The sequence below is a fragment of the Sphaeramia orbicularis genome, chromosome 4 (genome assembly GCF_902148855.1).
Source record: "Sphaeramia orbicularis chromosome 4, fSphaOr1.1, whole genome shotgun sequence".
NCBI lineage: Eukaryota > Metazoa > Chordata > Actinopteri > Kurtiformes > Apogonidae > Sphaeramia > Sphaeramia orbicularis.
In genome coordinates, this window is record NC_043960.1 from 1,074,570 (window position 1) to 1,093,922 (window position 19,353).

Sequence of the window (19,353 nt, forward strand, 5' to 3'; positions counted from 1 at the left end):
CTGTTGTTCTGTCTGTGAATGCACCACCTCTTATGGGTCAAAACACACTAGTCCAAATGTCTCAGACAGGACATTTTAGAGACAATTTGACAGATCAGTGTTGTTAAATGACCCACATTTTGACTTTTAAATTCATTTTTGCTTCAGTTGGACCATCAGGGATTATCCAACACATGGAGCTACTTTATATTGAACTAAATGTTGGAATGGTCATCAGTTACAGTCTGCTCTGTGACGGGACACGACTGTGTTTGGACCCTTTAGTGCAGGGCTGTCAAACTCATGTTAGTTCAGTTCCACATTCAGCCAAATCTGATCTGCAGTGGACCCAACCAGTCAAATAATAACAGAATAATATAGAAATAATGTCAACTCCAAACTTTCTTCTATGTTTGAGAGGAAAAAAAGTCCAATTATGTGATGAAAAGGTTTACATCTACAAACTATCCTTTAAAAAAATGTGAATAACATGAACAAACTGAAATTTCTGAAGAAAACTAAGTGCAATTTTAACAATATTCTGTCTCAGTTTATCATTTAAACGTGTAAATTATAACGTACAGATCACAGTGGATCTACAAATACACAAAACATTTAATAACAGGCAGAATATTGTTAAAATTACACTTCAGACATTTCAGAATGTTTATATTTGTTGAGGTTATTCATGTTTTTGTGAAATGTTAGTTTGTTTTCATGTAAATACAGTAAAATGACATGAACATTTTTACATTTACAAAGAGAAATATTTGGAGTTGTGAGTATTTATGGGTTAATCTGATAGTATTTGACTGATCTGACCCACTGCAGATTGAACTGGTCTGAATGTGGAACCTGAACTAAAAGGATTCATATCTTCAGTGTAATTTTTGCATTTCATAAATTCATCCCAGGGCCGGACTGGACCCTTTGGTGGGCCAGATCTGGCCCCCGGGCCGCATGTTTGACACCTGTGCTTTAGCAGATCAGATACAGGTCACATATGAGCACAGAACTCAGATATGAGCTGCATGTGTCTGCAGTCTGAGCGCAGCCTTAAATGAACTCAACGTCCTGAGGGTTTTGTAGAACTGGACTCGGTGTTTTCCTGTTCAGATTCACTTCCAGTTCCATCCCGTCTCCTGCTGCTTTAATTTCTGCAGAACACATGATGCCATGACTGTCTGCCATTGACACTTGGTATTAATTATCTTTTTTTGGCACAATCAGGAAGACGCCATTGTGTCCTGTAGTTGGTCTCCCAGGATGCAGTTCTGTTGGAATAACTCTGACGTTGTTTGATCCGCATCCACTGTCGATCTCTTACCATGTTCAACGTCTCCTTCTGACATGAATAAACAACATCTGAGAGTGAGAACATGCTGAAAGCATCCCCTTTGGATCTAGAAGTGCATTATGGTGTACAGACAGGTGGGTTTATTGGTTCTTAGTGGATTTAACCGTTTTATTCTGAGTCAAACATACACATTTTCCATCAAAACAAGTTCTCCCAAAGCCACGGCTGATGGATCCTTAGCTTAGTTCTGTCCAAGATGATAACACGAATGAATGAACACACACAGGCCACGGCTTTCTGTTGTTGTTTGTTCTTGTTTTTCTTGTTCCTGAATGCTTTTGTCTTGGCTTTGTTCTGCTTTTGGCCAAAATGAGGTGAGCATTAAACACTTCATACATGTTTTCCATTTCAATCTGCATTTAAGCCCTTTTTTTCCTCCAGAAAGTCTCTTAACCTTTGCTTTGTGCATAAACCGGACCCCAGCCTGTTTATTTCAGCTCCATTTAACTAGTGCAGCTGACGAACATGACATGGAACTGTGTGTGCTGAGGGGTTTCATGTTAGTTTTAAAGCAGTGAGGATTCTTCGATCATTGATCGTGTACCTCAGGGGCTGGGGCACGTAAAGGGGGGAGGGGTAAACATGACAAATTCATGGGGCCCAGCATTTGTGGGGGGCCCATAGAGCAGTGGAGGGGGTCCAGTGGATACAGGTAGAAGGTGTGAACATTTAGTGTCAGATCTGCTGTTTAATAGAGGAACAGGAGCCGGGAGTCGGACGTTGAAAGTATGTTAAGTTTGACTTTTGCTTCACGTCAGCGTTAGTTACAATAGTTGTGGACTGCACCCCCACATACATAACTGCTGCCCCTACCCCATGTACATACTAGGGCTGGGCGTATGACCCAAAATTCATATCACAGTATAAATTGAATCCATTCACGGTAACGTTATATACTAGGTCTGTAACGGTACTCGTACCGAACCGAACCGTTTGGGTCCACACCTGTTCGGTTCGGTCCGCAGCGGAACCCAAACGGCACAGTATGATGAGAAAAAGAAAAAGGAACAAAAGACATTGTTCGATGCGGAACTTAAAATCTGCACAAGTTTCACACGGACATTTGGAACTAGCGCACACATTGACCCGAAATATGAAATAACAGCTGATATAAGGTTAAAAAAAACAACAGATCTGATGTGAACCTGAAGGGACCAGACTGCAGACCCTCCAGCATCAGTCCAGTCCAGTTTGGATCAGTTCAGGTTCAGGTGAAAGACAACAACCAGGAAAGAGACGATAAGACGAACGCTGTTTGGCCCCGAGGAACTACAGTAGTTCTAAAACACACTAGCTCTGTCTGTCACACACACACACACACGCACACACACACACACACACACACACACACACACACACACACACACACACACACACTGTATAACATGTAAAGTATGTAAAGTTTCACTTTCGTTTCACACCAGCGTTAGTTACGTTAGTTATGGAGCACATCCCCCCTTGGCTCCGACACCCCCCCCCCCCCCCCCCCCAGATGGTCACATAAACTGCTCCTGGTACTTGTGTTAGCGCTCACACTTACTCCACACATCTTGCAGATTACATTTTCTGCTCAACATCCGACTTTTTAAACCCGAACCACGTCCAAATCACAGATGGCGTTACCGTGCTTGTGGCCATTTTCACACAGAGGCCGGTGCGATGATGTCATGGATGGTATGACGGTAGAGCACTAATCTGTTCCGTGGCCAAATTTCTATCATTTCTACGGTCATACCGTGTATAGTGCCCAGCCCGTGTACATACCTTACCCTACCCATACCCCCCCGCTCCGACAAATCGACAAGATACTGAATTTTACGAAGGGCTCCCGTGGTTCACCTTTCATGGGGCCCACAATTGCTAGCGGCGCCCCAACTCAGGGTGTCAAACATATGGCCCATGGGCCAAAGCCGGCCCACCAAAGGCCAGGCCAGTTTATTTGTATCGCACATTTCAGCAACAAGGCAATTCAAGGTACTTCACACAGGACACTGAAATACAGCGACAGGAAAAAGAAACACATTTAGAATTATAACAGAAACATGTAAAAGGTGATTAAAAACAGCAAGGAAGAAAACAACACATAACACCCAAAAATATAAACACACACATATTCAAGTAAGAGTTGCAGTGCAGAGTTTGGAAGGAGAATCTGAAATGTAAAAAGTCAAAAGCCTTTAAGTCAGAGGCAGCGGTGAACAGGTGAAAGGGTCCAATCCGGTCCATGGGATGAATTTGTGAAATGCAAAAATTACACTGAAGAAATTAACAGTTATTTAAATTCAATCTCAAGTGGGTCAGATCAGTAAAATACGATCAAAATACCCTTTAAATACTGAAAACTCCAAGTATTTCTCTTTATTTTAGTGTAAAAAAAAAAAAAAAAAGTAAAATTATATGAAAGTAATCAGGATCAGGATAAACTTTAGTGTCCCATACGGGAAATTTGTTGTGGACAACAGTGCTACACATTGCTGCTTTCACATTCATACAATCACAAAACAATTCAGTCGCATAATCTTAAAATCAGCATAATCACAATTAAGTAGTACACCCACTTCATATATTGCACCCTTCCCTCCGAGATCTAATTACATTTACAAACTGTCCTTTTTCCAAGAAATGTGATTAACCTGAACAAATATGAACAAGCTGAAATGTCTTAACAGAAGTCAGTGCAGTTTTAACAATATTGTGCCCTGAAAACGATCCAAAAACCACCCTAAAACCATCCGAAAGCAGCCCTAAATCCATCCAGAAGTCACCCAAAAACCACTCAAAATTAACCCTAAAACAACCCAAAACCCACCCAAGAACAACCTTAAAACACCTTAAAATTACCCTAAATAATCCAAAAACCACCTAAAACAACCTGAAAACCACCATAAAACTGCCCACAATCAACCCAAAAAGCACTCTAAAACAACCCACAATCCACCCCTAAAAACACCCTTAAAACCACCATAAAACTACCCAAAAAACCAACCCTAAAACCATCCAAAAACCACCCAAAAATCCTGTTTTAAGGGTTTTTAAACCAGGATAATGTGCAGCTAGCTCTGTATTTTCAAATGTTGTGAAATTGCACCAGTTCATTGTCATTAACTAAAGCAGCTGCATGACCTGAACTTCATTTGTGTGGATTCAGCGACCTCAGAACCTGCTCTGGCTGGTTTGAAGCTCACTCGTACTTGGGACTAAACCCTCCTGACCCGCGGCTCATAAACCCGATGACTGTTCTGATGGTGGGGGTTCTGCTGTAGTCACACGGACCATGTGGACCCAGGTCCGGTTGGATGCTAACGCAGCAGCAGAACCCTCCTCAGATGGACAGAAGGGTGTGTTTGCTGCTGGCTCCGCTGTGGAGGAGTGGCTCCTACAAACGGAGCAGGTTTCCTTTGGATCCACACAGTTCATGTGAAAACCAGATCCAGACGCTGTGCTGCTCGGAATCTGCTGCCTGTCTGTGTTTGGATGCAAGCTGCTCCAGTCCGCACTGCTGGAGGAGATGAATGCCACCTCCTCTGGGAATGCATGTGTGTTCCTGTGTTCAGCTGTGTGTTGTTGTGTGTTCCTGTGTGTTCAGCTGTGTGTTGTTGTGTGTTCCTGTGTGTTCAGCTGTGTGTTGTGTGTTCCTGTGTTCAGCTGTGTGTTGTTGTGTGTTCCTGTGTTCAGCTGTGTGTTGTTGTGTGTTCCTGTGTGTTCAGCTGTGTGTTGTTGTGTGTTCCTGTGTTCAGCTGTGTGTTGTTGTGTGTTCCTGTGTTCAGCTGTGTGTTGTTGTGTGTTCCTGTGTTCAGCTGTGTGTTGTGTGTTCCTGTGTGTTCAGCTGTGTGTTGTGTGTTCCTGTGTGTTCAGCTGTGTGTTGTTGTGTGTTCCTGTGTGTTCAGCTGTGTGTTGTTGTGTGTTCCTGTGTTCAGCTGTGTGTTGTTGTGTGTTCCTGTGTTCAGCTGTGTGTTGTTGTGTGTTCCTGTGTTCAGCTGTGTGTTGTTGTGTGTTCCTGTGTTCAGCTGTGTGTTGTTGTGTGTTCCTGTGTTCAGCTGTGTGTTGTTGTGTGTTCGTGTGTGTTCAGCTGTGTGTTGTTGTGTGTTCCTGTGTTCAGCTGTGTGTTGTTATGTGTTCCTGTGTTCAGCTGTGTGTTGTTGTGTGTTCCTGTGTTCAGCTGTGTGTTGTTGTGTGTTCGTGTGTGTTCAGCTGTGTGTTGTTGTGTGTTCCTGTGTTCAGCTGTGTGTTGTGTGTTCCTGTGTGTTCAGCTGTGTGTTGTTATGTGTTCCTGTGTTCAGCTGTGTGTTGTTGTGTGTTCCTGTGTGTTCAGCTGTGTGTTGTTGTGTGTTCCTGTGTGTTCAGCTGTGTGTTGTTGTGTGTTCCTGTGTGTTCAGCTGTGTGTTGTGTGTTCCTGTGTTCAGCTGTGTGTTGTTGTGTGTTCCTGTGTTCAGCTGTGTGTTGTTGTGTGTTCCTGTGTGTTCAGCTGTGTGTTGTTGTGTGTTCCTGTGTTCAGCTGTGTGTTGTTGTGTGTTCCTGTGTTCAGCTGTGTGTTGTTGTGTGTTCCTGTGTTCAGCTGTGTGTTGTGTGTTCCTGTGTGTTCAGCTGTGTGTTGTGTGTTCCTGTGTGTTCAGCTGTGTGTTGTTGTGTGTTCCTGTGTGTTCAGCTGTGTGTTGTTGTGTGTTCCTGTGTTCAGCTGTGTGTTGTTGTGTGTTCCTGTGTTCAGCTGTGTGTTGTTGTGTGTTCCTGTGTTCAGCTGTGTGTTGTTGTGTGTTCCTGTGTTCAGCTGTGTGTTGTTGTGTGTTCCTGTGTTCAGCTGTGTGTTGTTGTGTGTTCGTGTGTGTTCAGCTGTGTGTTGTTGTGTGTTCCTGTGTTCAGCTGTGTGTTGTTATGTGTTCCTGTGTTCAGCTGTGTGTTGTTGTGTGTTCCTGTGTTCAGCTGTGTGTTGTTGTGTGTTCGTGTGTGTTCAGCTGTGTGTTGTTGTGTGTTCCTGTGTTCAGCTGTGTGTTGTGTGTTCCTGTGTGTTCAGCTGTGTGTTGTTATGTGTTCCTGTGTTCAGCTGTGTGTTGTTGTGTGTTCCTGTGTGTTCAGCTGTGTGTTGTTGTGTGTTCCTGTGTTCAGCTGTGTGTTGTTGTGCGTTCCTGTGTGTTCAGCTGTGTGTTGTTGTGTGTTCCTGTGTTCAGCTGTGTGTTGTTGTGCGTTCGTGTGTGTTCAGCTGTGTGTTGTTGTGCGTTCCTGTGTGTTCACTTGTGTGTTGTTGTGCGTTCGTGTGTGTTCAGCTGTGTGTTGTTGTGCGTTCGTGTGTGTTCACTTGTGTGTTGTTGTGCGTTCGTGTGTGTTCAGCTGTGTGTTGTTGTGCGTTCGTGTGTGTTCAGCTGTGTGTTGTTGTGCGTTCCTGTGTGTTCAGCTGTGTGTTGTTGTGCGTTCCTGTGTGTTCACTTGTGTGTTGTTGTGCGTTCGTGTGTGTTCAGCTGTGTGTTGTTGTGTGTTCCTGTGTTCAGCTGTGTGTTGTTGTGCGTTCCTGTGTGTTCAGCTGTGTGTTGTTGTGCGTTCCTGTGTGTTCACTTGTGTGTTGTTGTGCATTCGTGTGTGTTCAGCTGTGTGTTGTTGTGCATTCGTGTGTGTTCAGCTGTGTGTTGTTGTGCGTTCGTGTGTGTTCAGCTGTGTGTTGTTGTGCGTTCCTGTGTGTTCACTTGTGTGTTGTTGTGCGTTCGTGTGTGTTCAGCTGTGTGTTGTTGTGCGTTCCTGTGTGTTCACTTGTGTGTTGTTGTGCGTTCGTGTGTGTTCAGCTGTGTGTTGTGCGTTCCTGTGTGTTCAGCTGTGTGTTGTGCGTTCCTGTGTGTTCACTTGTGTGTTGTTGTGCGTTCATGTGTGTTCAGCTGTGTGTTGTTGTGCGTTCCTGTGTGTTCACTTGTGTGTTGTTGTGTGTTCCTGTGTGTTCAGCTGTGTGTTGTTGTGCGTTCCTGTGTGTTCACTTGTGTGTTGTTGTGCATTCGTGTGTGTTCAGCTGTGTGTTGTTGTGCATTCGTGTGTGTTCAGCTGTGTGTTGTTGTGCGTTCGTGTGTGTTCAGCTGTGTGTTGTTGTGCGTTCCTGTGTGTTCACTTGTGTGTTGTTGTGCGTTCGTGTGTGTTCAGCTGTGTGTTGTTGTGCGTTCCTGTGTGTTCACTTGTGTGTTGTTGTGCGTTCCTGTGTGTTCAGCTGTGTGTTGTTGTGCGTTCGTGTGTGTTCAGCTGTGTGTTGTTGTGCGTTCGTGTGTGTTCAGCTGTGTGTTGTGCGTTCCTGTGTGTTCACTTGTGTGTTGTTGTGCGTTCGTGTGTGTTCAGCTGTGTGTTGTGCGTTCCTGTGTGTTCAGCTGTGTGTTGTGCGTTCCTGTGTGTTCACTTGTGTGCTGTTGTGCGTTCATGTGTGTTCAGCTGTGTGTTGTTGTGCGTTCCTGTGTGTTCAGCTGTGTGTTGTGCGTTCCTGTGTGTTCAGCTGTGTGTTGTTGTGCGTTCCTGTGTGTTCACTTGTGTGTTGTTGTGCGTTCCTGTGTGTTCAGCTGTGTGTTGTTGTGCGTTTGTGTGTGTTCAGCTGTGTGTTGTGCGTTCCTGTGTGTTCACTTGTGTGTTGTTGTGCGTTCGTGTGTGTTCAGCTGTGTGTTGTGCGTTCGTGTGTGTTCACTTGTGTGTTGTTGTGCGTTCCTGTGTGTTCAGCTGTGTGTTGTTGTGCGTTCGTGTGTGTTCAGCTGTGTGTTGTTGTGCGTTCGTGTGTGTTCAGCTGTGTGTTGTTGTGCGTTCGTGTGTGTTCAGCTGTGTGTTGTTGTGCGTTTGTGTGTGTTCAGCTGTGTGTTGTTGTGCGTTCCTGTGTGTTCAGCTGTGTGTTGTTGTGCGTTTGTGTGTGTTCAGCTGTGTGTTGTTGTGCGTTCGTGTGTGTTCAGCTGTGTGTTGTTGTGCGTTCCTGTGTGTTCAGCTGTGTGTTGTTGTGCGTTCCTGTGTGTTCAGCTGTGTGTTGTTGTGCGTTCCTGTGTGTTCAGCTGTGTGTTGTTGTGCGTTCCTGTGTGTTCAGCTGTGTGTTGTTGTGCGTTCCTGTGTGTTCACTTGTGTGTTGTTGTGCGTGTGCAGCCGGCAGAGCGACTGTTGCATTGCAGTGACCTCCACAAACTACTGCAGTGCTCCTACATCCACTGAGGCAGGAACACTGCTGCTGCAAACCACGAAACAAACACAAAAACCTCCATAATGCACCAAAGTGGGGAAACGGTTGAACACTGCTTCAGTTCCTGCTCAGTATAGATGTGGAACACACCTGTGATCTGTGCAAACAAACGTCCACAGGCATCTGTGAAGGAGTTTTTAACCCTTTCTAAGGCTGTTCTCTGGTATATTCATGGGTTTGCTTGTTTTAGTTCCATATCAGCCAACACAGTGGACACTTATGCATCGTCACATACACTGACACCTAGTGGCCAGTCGTGGGAACTGCATTTTATAAAATTTACTCCAAACCAAGATGGCCGACAGGAAGTCGAAATGCTGAACGTCCCAGTAGTATCTTGTAAATCCTTCTATGTCAGGAAACACCCCGAAGGTAGAAAAAATATACTAGCATCAAGTTACATCTATGGTTTCATTCATTTATTTGTTTCAAGCAGAAGAAAAAACAAAATATTTGTACAAGGACGACAAGGAACTAATATCAGAGCAAATACATGAAGAAATAAAGTTCATCAAAACAATATTGCAGTTGCCATGTACACTAGTAATAATGAAATAAATTCAATTTGTATTGCTCATAAAGGGGTGGGAAGAAGAAAATGTATTAAATCCCACCCCCATCTCACATTTATACAACGAAGCGCATGACTTTTACTTCCTTAATGATAATATTACATCTCTTCAGAGTCCTAATAATGTAAATAACAGGTAGTTAACAATTAGGAAAACTAATGTAAGTTACACATAGTAACATCTAAGGACTAATATCATTGGTAAAAAATTCACATATTTATTTAATATTGGAAGAAATTTGTGATTATTCCCATGTTCATTAAATGTGACTCCATGCATCAGTGTCTGTATTTACACTGTAATTCATCCCATTACTGTAACCTTACTGTTCTGGATAAACCTGATCTGCACTAACATGTTTAAGCAGAAACGAGAATTGTTATTAGAGTGGAATTAACTTCTTTTTTTTTCTTGCATATTATCTCCATAAACTGAGTAACAAATTAGTGTTAAAATGTGAGCAAACATTAAATTATCAGCATAAAACATGTTTTTATTACATAGCTGTCATCATATTTTCTCATATTGTTTTGTTACATACATATTTATTTGCTTCAGATGTTAAACTCAAGGTGTCCAACTGAGTGGATGTTTCTGGAACTGCAAGAAAAATAGGTTCAATAAAAAAATTCAACTGCGTTGTTTTTTTCATGACTAAAGAGGATTAAAAACACTCAGAAAAAACATCTGGACGAAGGTTCTCATAATTTATGCAGAAGCTTAGTCAAACAATCCAAAAGACACCTTAACACAACTCGAAAACAACCTTAAAACCACCGTAAAACAACCCAAAAAGCACCCTAAAACAACCTTAAAAACCACCGTAAAACAACCCAAAAAGCACCCTAAAACAGCCTTAAAACCACCGTAAAACAACCCAAAAAGCACCCTAAAACAACCTTTAAAACCACCGTAAAACAACCCAAAAAGCCACCTAAAACAACCTTAAAAACCACCGTAAACAACCCAAAAAGCCCCCTAAAACAGACTTAAAACCGCCGTAAAACAACCCAAAAAGCCCCCTAAAACAGCCTTAAAACCACCGTAAAACAACCCAAAAAGCCCCCTAAAACAACCTTAAAAACCGCCGTAAAACAACCCAAAAAGCCCCCTAAAACAGCCTTAAAACCACCGTAAAACAACCCAAAAAGCCCCCTAAAACAGCCTTAAAACCACCGTAAAACAACCCAAAAAGCCCCCTAAAACAGCCTTAAAACCACCGTAAAACAACCCAAAAAGCCCCCTAAAACAGCCTTAAAACCACCGTAAAACAACCCAAAAAGCCCCCTAAAACAGCCTTAAAACCACCGTAAAACAACCCAAAAAGCACCTAAAACAGCCTTAAAACCGCCGTAAAACAACCCAAAAAGCCCCCTAAAACAGCCTTAAAACCACCGTAAAACAACCCAAAAAGCCCCCTAAAACAGCCTTAAAACCACCGTAAAACAACCCAAAAAGCCCCCTAAAACAGCCTTAAAACCACCGTAAAACAACCCAAAAAGCACCTAAAACAGCCTTAAAACCACCGTAAAACAACCCAAAAAGCACCTAAAACAGCCTTAAAACCGCCGTAAAACAACCCAAAAAGCCCCCTAAAACAGCCTTAAAACCACCGTAAAACAACCCAAAAAGCACCTAAAACAGCCTTAAAACCGCCGTAAAACAACCCAAAAAGCCCCCTAAAACAGCCTTAAAACCACCGTAAAACAACCCAAAAAGCCCCCTAAAACAGCCTTAAAACCACCGTAAAACAACCCAAAAAGCCCCCTAAAACAGCCTTAAAACCACCGTAAAACAACCCAAAAAGCCCCCTAAAACAGCCTTAAAACCGCCGTAAAACAACCCAAAAAGCCCCCTAAAACAGCCTTAAAACCACCGTAAAACAACCCAAAAAGCCCCCTAAAACAGCCTTAAAACCACCGTAAAACAACCCAAAAAGCCCCCTAAAACAGCCTTAAAACCGCCGTAAAACAACCCAAAAAGCCCCCTAAAACAGCCTTAAAACCGCCGTAAAACAACCCAAAAAGCACCTAAAACAGCCTTAAAACCACCGTAAAACAACCCAAAAAGCCCCCTAAAACAGCCTTAAAACCACCGTAAAACAACCCAAAAAGCACCCTAAAACAGCCTTAAAACCACCGTAAAACAACCCAAAAAGCACCCTAAAACAGCCTTAAAACCACCGTAAAACAACCCAAAAAGCACCTAAAACAGCCTTAAAACCGCCGTAAAACAACCCAAAAAGCCCCCTAAAACAGCCTTAAAACCACCGTAAAACAACCCAAAAAGCCCCCTAAAACAGCCTTAAAACCGCCGTAAAACAACCCAAAAAGCCCCCTAAAACAGCCTTAAAACCGCCGTAAAACAACCCAAAAAGCCCCCTAAAACAGCCTTAAAACCGCCGTAAAACAACCCAAAAAGCCCCCTAAAACAGCCTTAAAACCACCGTAAAACAACCCAAAAAGCCCCCTAAAACAGCCTTAAAACCGCCGTAAAACAACCCAAAAAGCCCCCTAAAACAGCCTTAAAACCGCCGTAAAACAACCCAAAAAGCCCCCTAAAACAGCCTTAAAACCGCCGTAAAACAACCCAAAAAGCCCCCTAAAACAGCCTTAAAACCGCCGTAAAACAACCCAAAAAGCCCCCTAAAACAGCCTTAAAACCGCCGTAAAACAACCCAAAAAGCACCTAAAACAGCCTTAAAACCACCGTAAAACAACCCAAAAAAGCCCCCCTAAAACAGCCTTAAAACCGCCGTAAAACAACCCAAAAAGCCCCCTAAAACAGCCTTAAAACCGCCGTAAAACAACCCAAAAAGCCCCCTAAAACAGCCTTAAAACCACCGTAAAACAACCCAAAAAGCCCCCTAAAACACCCTTAAAACCGCCGTAAAACAACCCAAAAAGCCCCCTAAAACAGCCTTAAAACCGCCGTAAAACAACCCAAAAAGCCCCCTAAAACAGCCTTAAAACCGCCGTAAAACAACCCAAAAAGCACCTAAAACAGCCTTAAAACCACCGTAAAACAACCCAAAAAGCCCCCTAAAACAGCCTTAAAACCACCGTAAAACAACCCAAAAAGCACCTAAAACAGCCTTAAAACCACCGTAAAACAACCCAAAAAGCCCCCTAAAACAGCCTTAAAAACCGCCGTAAAACAACCCAAAAAGCCCCCTAAAACAGCCTTAAAACCACCGTAAAACAACCCAAAAAGCCCCCTAAAACAGCCTTAAAACCGCCGTAAAACAACCCAAAAAGCACCTAAAACAGCCTTAAAACCGCCGTAAAACAACCCAAAAAGCCCCCTAAAACAGCCTTAAAACCACCGTAAAACAACCCAAAAAGCCCCCTAAAACAGCCTTAAAACCACCGTAAAGCAACCCAAAAAGCCCCCTAAAACAGCCTTAAAACCGCCGTAAAACAACCCAAAAAGCCCCCTAAAACAGCCTTAAAACCGCCGTAAAACAACCCAAAAAGCCCCCTAAAACAGCCTTAAAACCACCGTAAAACAACCCAAAAAGCCCCCTAAAACAGCCTTAAAACCACCGTAAAACAACCCAAAAAGCCCCCTAAAACAGCCTTAAAACCGCCGTAAAACAACCCAAAAAGCCCCCTAAAACAGCCTTAAAACCGCCGTAAAACAACCCAAAAAGCACCTAAAACAGCCTTAAAACCACCGTAAAACAACCCAAAAAGCCCCCTAAAACAGCCTTAAAACCACCGTAAAACAACCCAAAAAGCCCCCTAAAACAGCCTTAAAACCACCGTAAAACAACCCAAAAAGCACCCTAAAACAGCCTTAAAACCACCGTAAAACAACCCAAAAAGCACCTAAAACAGCCTTAAAACCGCCGTAAAACAACCCAAAAAGCCCCCTAAAACAGCCTTAAAACCACCGTAAAACAACCCAAAAAGCCCCCTAAAACAGCCTTAAAACCGCCGTAAAACAACCCAAAAAGCCCCCTAAAACAGCCTTAAAACCGCCGTAAAACAACCCAAAAAGCCCCCTAAAACAGCCTTAAAACCGCCGTAAAACAACCCAAAAAGCCCCCTAAAACAGCCTTAAAACCGCCGTAAAACAACCCAAAAAGCACCTAAAACAGCCTTAAAACCGCCGTAAAACAACCCAAAAAGCCCCCTAAAACAGCCTTAAAACCGCCGTAAAACAACCCAAAAAGCCCCCTAAAACAGCCTTAAAACCGCCGTAAAACAACCCAAAAAGCACCTAAACAGCCTTAAAACCACCGTAAAACAACCCAAAAAGCCCCCTAAAACAGCCTTAAAACCACCGTAAAACAACCCAAAAAGCAACTAAAACAGCCTTAAAACCGCCGTAAAACAACCCAAAAAGCCCCCTAAAACAGCCTTAAAACCACCGTAAAACAACCCAAAAAGCCCCCTAAAACAGCCTTAAAACCGCCGTAAAACAACCCAAAAAGCCCCCTAAAACAGCTTTAAAACCACCGTAAAACAACCCAAAAAGCCCCCTAAAACAGCCTTAAAACCACCGTAAAACAACCCAAAAAGCCCCCTAAAACAGCCTTAAAACCGCCGTAAAACAACCCAAAAAGCCCCCTAAAACAGCCTTAAAACCACCGTAAAACAACCCAAAAAGCCCCCTAAAACAGCCTTAAAACCACCGTAAAACAACCCAAAAAGCCCCCTAAAACAGCCTTAAAACCACCGTAAAACAACCCAAAAGCCCCCTAAAACAGCCTTAAAACCGCCGTAAAACAACCCAAAAAGCACCTAAAACAGCCTTAAAACCACTGTAAAACAACCCAAAAAGCCCCCTAAAACAACCTTAAAACCACCGTAAAACAACCCAAAAAGCCCCCTAAAACAGCCTTAAAACCCCCGCAAAACAACCCAAAAAGCCCCCTAAAACAGCCTTAAAACCACCGTAAAACAACCCAAAAAGCCCCCTAAAACAGCCTTAAAACCGCCGTAAAACAACCCAAAAAGCCCCCTAAAACAGCTTTAAAACCACCGTAAAACAACCCAAAAAGCCCCCTAAAACAGCCTTAAAACCACCGTAAAACAACCCAAAAAGCCCCCTAAAACAGCCTTAAAACCGCCGTAAAACAACCCAAAAATCCCCCTAAAACAGCCTTAAAACCACCGTAAAACAACCCAAAAAGCCCCCTAAAACAGCCTTAAAACCACCGTAAAACAACCCAAAAAGCCCCCTAAAACAGCCTTAAAACCACCGTAAAACAACCCAAAAAGCCCCCTAAAACAGCCTTAAAACCGCCGTAAAACAACCCAAAAGCACCTAAAACAGCCTTAAAACCACCGTAAAACAACCCAAAAAGCCCCCTAAAACAGCCTTAAAACCGCCGTAAAACAACCCAAAAAGCCCCCTAAAACAGCCTTAAAACCGCCGTAAAACAACCCAAAAAGCCCCCTAAAACAGCCTTAAAACCGCCGTAAAACAACCCAAAAAGCCCCCTAAAACAGCCTTAAAACCGCCGTAAAACAACCCAAAAAGCCCCCTAAAACAGCCTTAAAACCGCCGTAAAACAACCCAAAAAGCCCCCTAAAACAGCCTTAAAACCACCGTAAAACAACCCAAAAAGCAACTAAAACAGCCTTAAAACCGCCGTAAAACAACCCAAAAAGCCCCCTAAAACAGCCTTAAAACCACCGTAAAACAACCCAAAAAGCCCCCTAAAACAGCCTTAAAACCGCCGTAAAACAACCCAAAAAGCCCCCTAAAACAGCTTTAAAACCACCGTAAAACAACCCAAAAAGCCCTCTAAAACAGCCTTAAAACCGCCGTAAAACAACCCAAAAAGCCCCCTAAAACAGCCTTAAAACCACCGTAAAACAACCCAAAAAGCCCCCTAAAACAGCCTTAAAACCGCCGTAAAACAACCCAAAAAGCCCCCTAAAACAGCCTTAAAACCGCCGTAAAACAACCCAAAAAGCCCCCTAAAACAGCCTTAAAAGCGCCGTAAAACAACCCAAAAAGCACCTAAAACAGCCTTAAAACCACCGTAAAACAACCCAAAAAGCCCCCTAAAACCGCCTTAAAACCACCGTAAAACAACCCAAAAAGCCCCCTAAAACAGCCTTAAAACCACCGTAAAACAACCCAAAAAGCCCCCTAAAACAGCCTTAAAACCACCGTAAAACAACCCAAAAAGCACCTAAAACAGCCTTAAAACCACCGTAAAACAACCCAAAAAGCACCTAAAACAGCCTTAAAACCACCGTAAAACAACCCAAAAAGCCCCCTAAAACAGCCTTAAAACCGCCGTTAAAACAACCCAAAAGCCCCCTAAAACAGCCTTAAAACCGCCGTAAAACAACCCAAAAAGCCCCCTAAAACAGCCTTAAAACCGCCGTAAAACAACCCAAAAAGCACCTAAAACAGCCTTAAAACCACCGTAAAACAACCCAAAAAGCCCCCTAAAACAGCCTTAAAACCACCGTAAAACAACCCAAAAAGCAACTAAAACAGCCTTAAAACCGCCGTAAAACAACCCAAAAAGCCCCCTAAAACAGCCTTAAAACCACCGTAAAACAACCCAAAAAGCCCCCTAAAACAGCCTTAAAACCGCCGTAAAACAACCCAAAAAGCCCCCTAAAACAGCTTTAAAACCACTGTAAAACAACCCAAAAAGCCCTCTAAAACAGCCTTAAAACCGCCGTAAAACAACCCAAAAAGCCCCCTAAAACAGCCTTAAAACCGCCGTAAAACAACCCAAAAAGCCCCCTAAAACAGCCTTAAAACCGCCGTAAAACAACCCAAAAAGCCCCCTAAAACAGCCTTAAAACCGCCGTAAAACAACCCAAAAAGCCCCCTAAAACAGCCTTAAAACCGCCGTAAAACAACCCAAAAAGCACCTAAAACAGCCTTAAAACCACCGTAAAACAACCCAAAAAGCCCCCTAAAACAGCCTTAAAACCACCGTAAAACACCCCAAAAAGCCCCCTAAAACAGCCTTAAAACCACCGTAAAACAACCCAAAAAGCCCCCTAAAACAGCCTTAAAACCACCGTAAAACAACCCAAAAAGCACCTAAAACAGCCTTAAAACCACCGTAAAACAACCCAAAAAGCACCTAAAACAGCCTTAAAACCACCGTAAAACAACCCAAAAAGCCCCCTAAAACAGCCTTAAAACCGCCGTAAAACAACCCAAAAAGCCCCCTAAAACAGCCTTAAAACCGCCGTAAAACAACCCAAAAAGCCCCCTAAAACAGCCTTAAAACCGCCGTAAAACAACCCAAAAGCCCCCTAAAACAGCCTTAAAACCGCCGTAAAACAACCCAAAAAGCCCCCTAAAACAGCCTTAAAACCGCCGTAAAACAACCCAAAAAGCACCTAAAACAGCCTTAAAACCGCCGTAAAACAACCCAAAAAGCCCCCTAAAACAGCCTTAAAACCACCGTAAAACAACCCAAAAAGCAACTAAAACAGCCTTAAAACCGCCGTAAAACAACCCAAAAAGCCCCCTAAAACAGCCTTAAAACCACCGTAAAACAACCCAAAAAGCCCCCTAAAACAGCCTTAAAACCGCCGTAAAACAACCCAAAAAGCCCCCTAAAACAGCTTTAAAACCACCGTAAAACAACCCAAAAAGCCCCCTAAAACAGCCTTAAAACCGCCGTTAAAACAACCCAAAAAGCCCCCTAAAACAGCCTTAAAACCACCGTAAAACAACCCAAAAAGCCCCCTAAAACAGCCTTAAAACCACCGTAAAACAACCCAAAAAGCCCCCTAAAACAGCCTTAAAACCGCCGTAAAACAACCCAAAAAGCCCCCTAAAACAGCCTTAAAACCGCCGTAAAACAACCCAAAAAGCACCTAAAACAGCCTTAAAACCACCGTAAAACAACCCAAAAAGCCCCCTAAAACAGCCTTAAAACCACCGTAAAACAACCCAAAAAGCCCCCTAAACAGCCTTAAAACCACCGTAAAACAACCCAAAAGCACCCTAAAACAGCCTTAAAACCACCGTAAAACAACCCAAAAAGCAACTAAAACAGCCTTAAAACCGCCGTAAAACAACCCAAAAAGCCCCCTAAAACAGCCTTAAAACCACCGTAAAACAACCCAAAAAGCCCCCTAAAACAGCCTTAAAACCGCCGTAAAACAACCCAAAAAGCCCCCTAAAACAGCCTTAAAACCGCCGTAAAACAACCCAAAAAGCCCCCTAAAACAGCCTTAAAACCACCGTAAAACAACCCAAAAAGCCCCCTAAAACAGCCTTAAAACCGCCGTAAAACAACCCAAAAAGCCCCCTAAAACAGCCTTAAAACCGCCGTAAAACAACCCAAAAAGCCCCCTAAAACAGCCTTAAAACCGCCGTAAAACAACCCAAAAAGCACCTAAAACAGCCTTAAAACCGCCGTAAAACAACCCAAAAAGCACCTAAAACAGCCTTAAAACCACCGTAAAACAACCCAAAAAGCACCTAAAACAGCCTTAAAACCGCCGTAAAACAACCCAAAAAGCCCCCTAAAACAGCCTTAAAACCGCCGTAAAACAACCCAAAAAACCCCCTAAAACAGCCTTAAAACCGCCGTAAAACAACCCAAAAAGCCCCCTAAAACAGCCTTAAAACCGCCGTAAAACAACCCAAAAAGCCCCCTAAAACAGCCTTAAAACCGCCGTAAAACAACCCAAAAAGCCCCCTAAAACAGCCTTAAAACCACCGTAAAACAACCCAAAAAGCCCCCTAAAACAGCCTTAAAACCACCGTAAAACAACCCAAAAAGCATCTAAAACAGCCTTAAAACCACCGTAAAACAACCCAAAAAGCACCTAAAACAGCCTTAAAACCACCGTAAAACAACCCAAAAAGCCCCCTAAAACAGCCTTAAAACCGCCGTAAAACAACCCAAAAAGCCCCCTAAAACAGCCTAAAAACCGCCGTAAAACAACCCAAAAAGCCCCCTAAAACAGCCTTAAAAACCGCCGTAAAACAACCCAAAAAGCCCCCTAAAACAGCCTTAAAACCACCGTAAAACAACCCAAAAAGCCTAACGCGTAAAACCCAAAAGCCCCCTAAAACAGCCTTAAAACCGCCGTAAAACAACCCAAAAAGCCCCCTAAAACAGCCTTAAAACCGCCGTAAAACAACCCAAAAAGCCCCCTAAAACAGCCTTAAAACCGCCGTAAAACAACCCAAAAAGCCCCCTAAAACAGCCTTAAAACCGCCGTAAAACAACCCAAAAAGCCCCCTAAAACAGCCTTAAAACCACCGTAAAACAACCCAAAAAGCCCCCTAAAACAGCCTTAAAACCACCGTAAAACAACCCAAAAAGCACCTAAAACAGCCTTAAAACCACCGTAAAACAACCCAAAAAGCACCTAAAACAGCCTTAAAACCACCGTAAAACAACCCAAAAAGCCCCTAAAACCGCCCTAAAACCCCCGTAAAACAACCCAAAAAGCCCCCTAAAACAGCCTTAAAACCGCCGTAAAACAACCCAAAAAGCCCCCTAAAACAGCCTTAAAACCGCCGTAAAACAACCCAAAAAGCCCCCTAAAACAGCCTTAAAACCGCCGTAAAACAACCCAAAAAGCCCCCTAAAACAGCCTTAAAACCGCCGTAAAACAACCCAAAAAGCACCTAAAACAGCCTTAAAACCACCGTAAAACAACCCAAAAAGCCCCCTAAAACAGCCTTAAAACCACCGTAAAACAACCCAAAAAGCAACTAAAACAGCCTTAAAACCGCCGTAAAACAACCCAAAAAGCCCCCTAAAACAGCCTTAAAACCACCGTAAAACAACCCAAAAAGCCCCCTAAAACAGCCTTAAAACCGCCGTAAAACAACCCAAAAAGCCCCCTAAAACAGCTTTAAAACCACCGTAAAACAACCCAAAAAGCCCCCTAAAACAGCCTTAAAACCACCGTAAAACAACCCAAAAAGCCCCCTAAAACAGCCTTAAAACCGCCGTAAAACAACCCAAAAAGCCCCCTAAAACAGCCTTAAAACCACCGTAAAACAACCCAAAAGCCCCCTAAAACAGCCTTAAAACCACCGTAAAACAACCCAAAAAGCCCCCTAAAACAGCCTTAAAACCACCGTAAAACAACCCAAAAAGCCCCCTAAAACAGCCTTAAAACCACCGTAAAACAACCCAAAAAGCCCCCTAAAACAGCCTTAAAACCGCCGTAAAACAACCCAAAAAGCACCTAAAACAGCCTTAAAACCACTGTAAAACAACCCAAAAAGCCCCCTAAAACAACCTTAAAACCACCGTAAAACAACCAAAAAAGCCCCCTAAAACAGCCTTAAAACCGCCGTAAAAC

At 43.3% G+C, this 19,353-nt stretch overlaps 1 protein-coding gene across 1 annotated transcript in view; it reads left to right on the forward strand.

The window, feature by feature from the left end:
* Positions 1–19,353, forward strand: part of patj (PATJ crumbs cell polarity complex component) — a 259,683-nt gene that overhangs the window by 146,545 nt on the left and 93,785 nt on the right.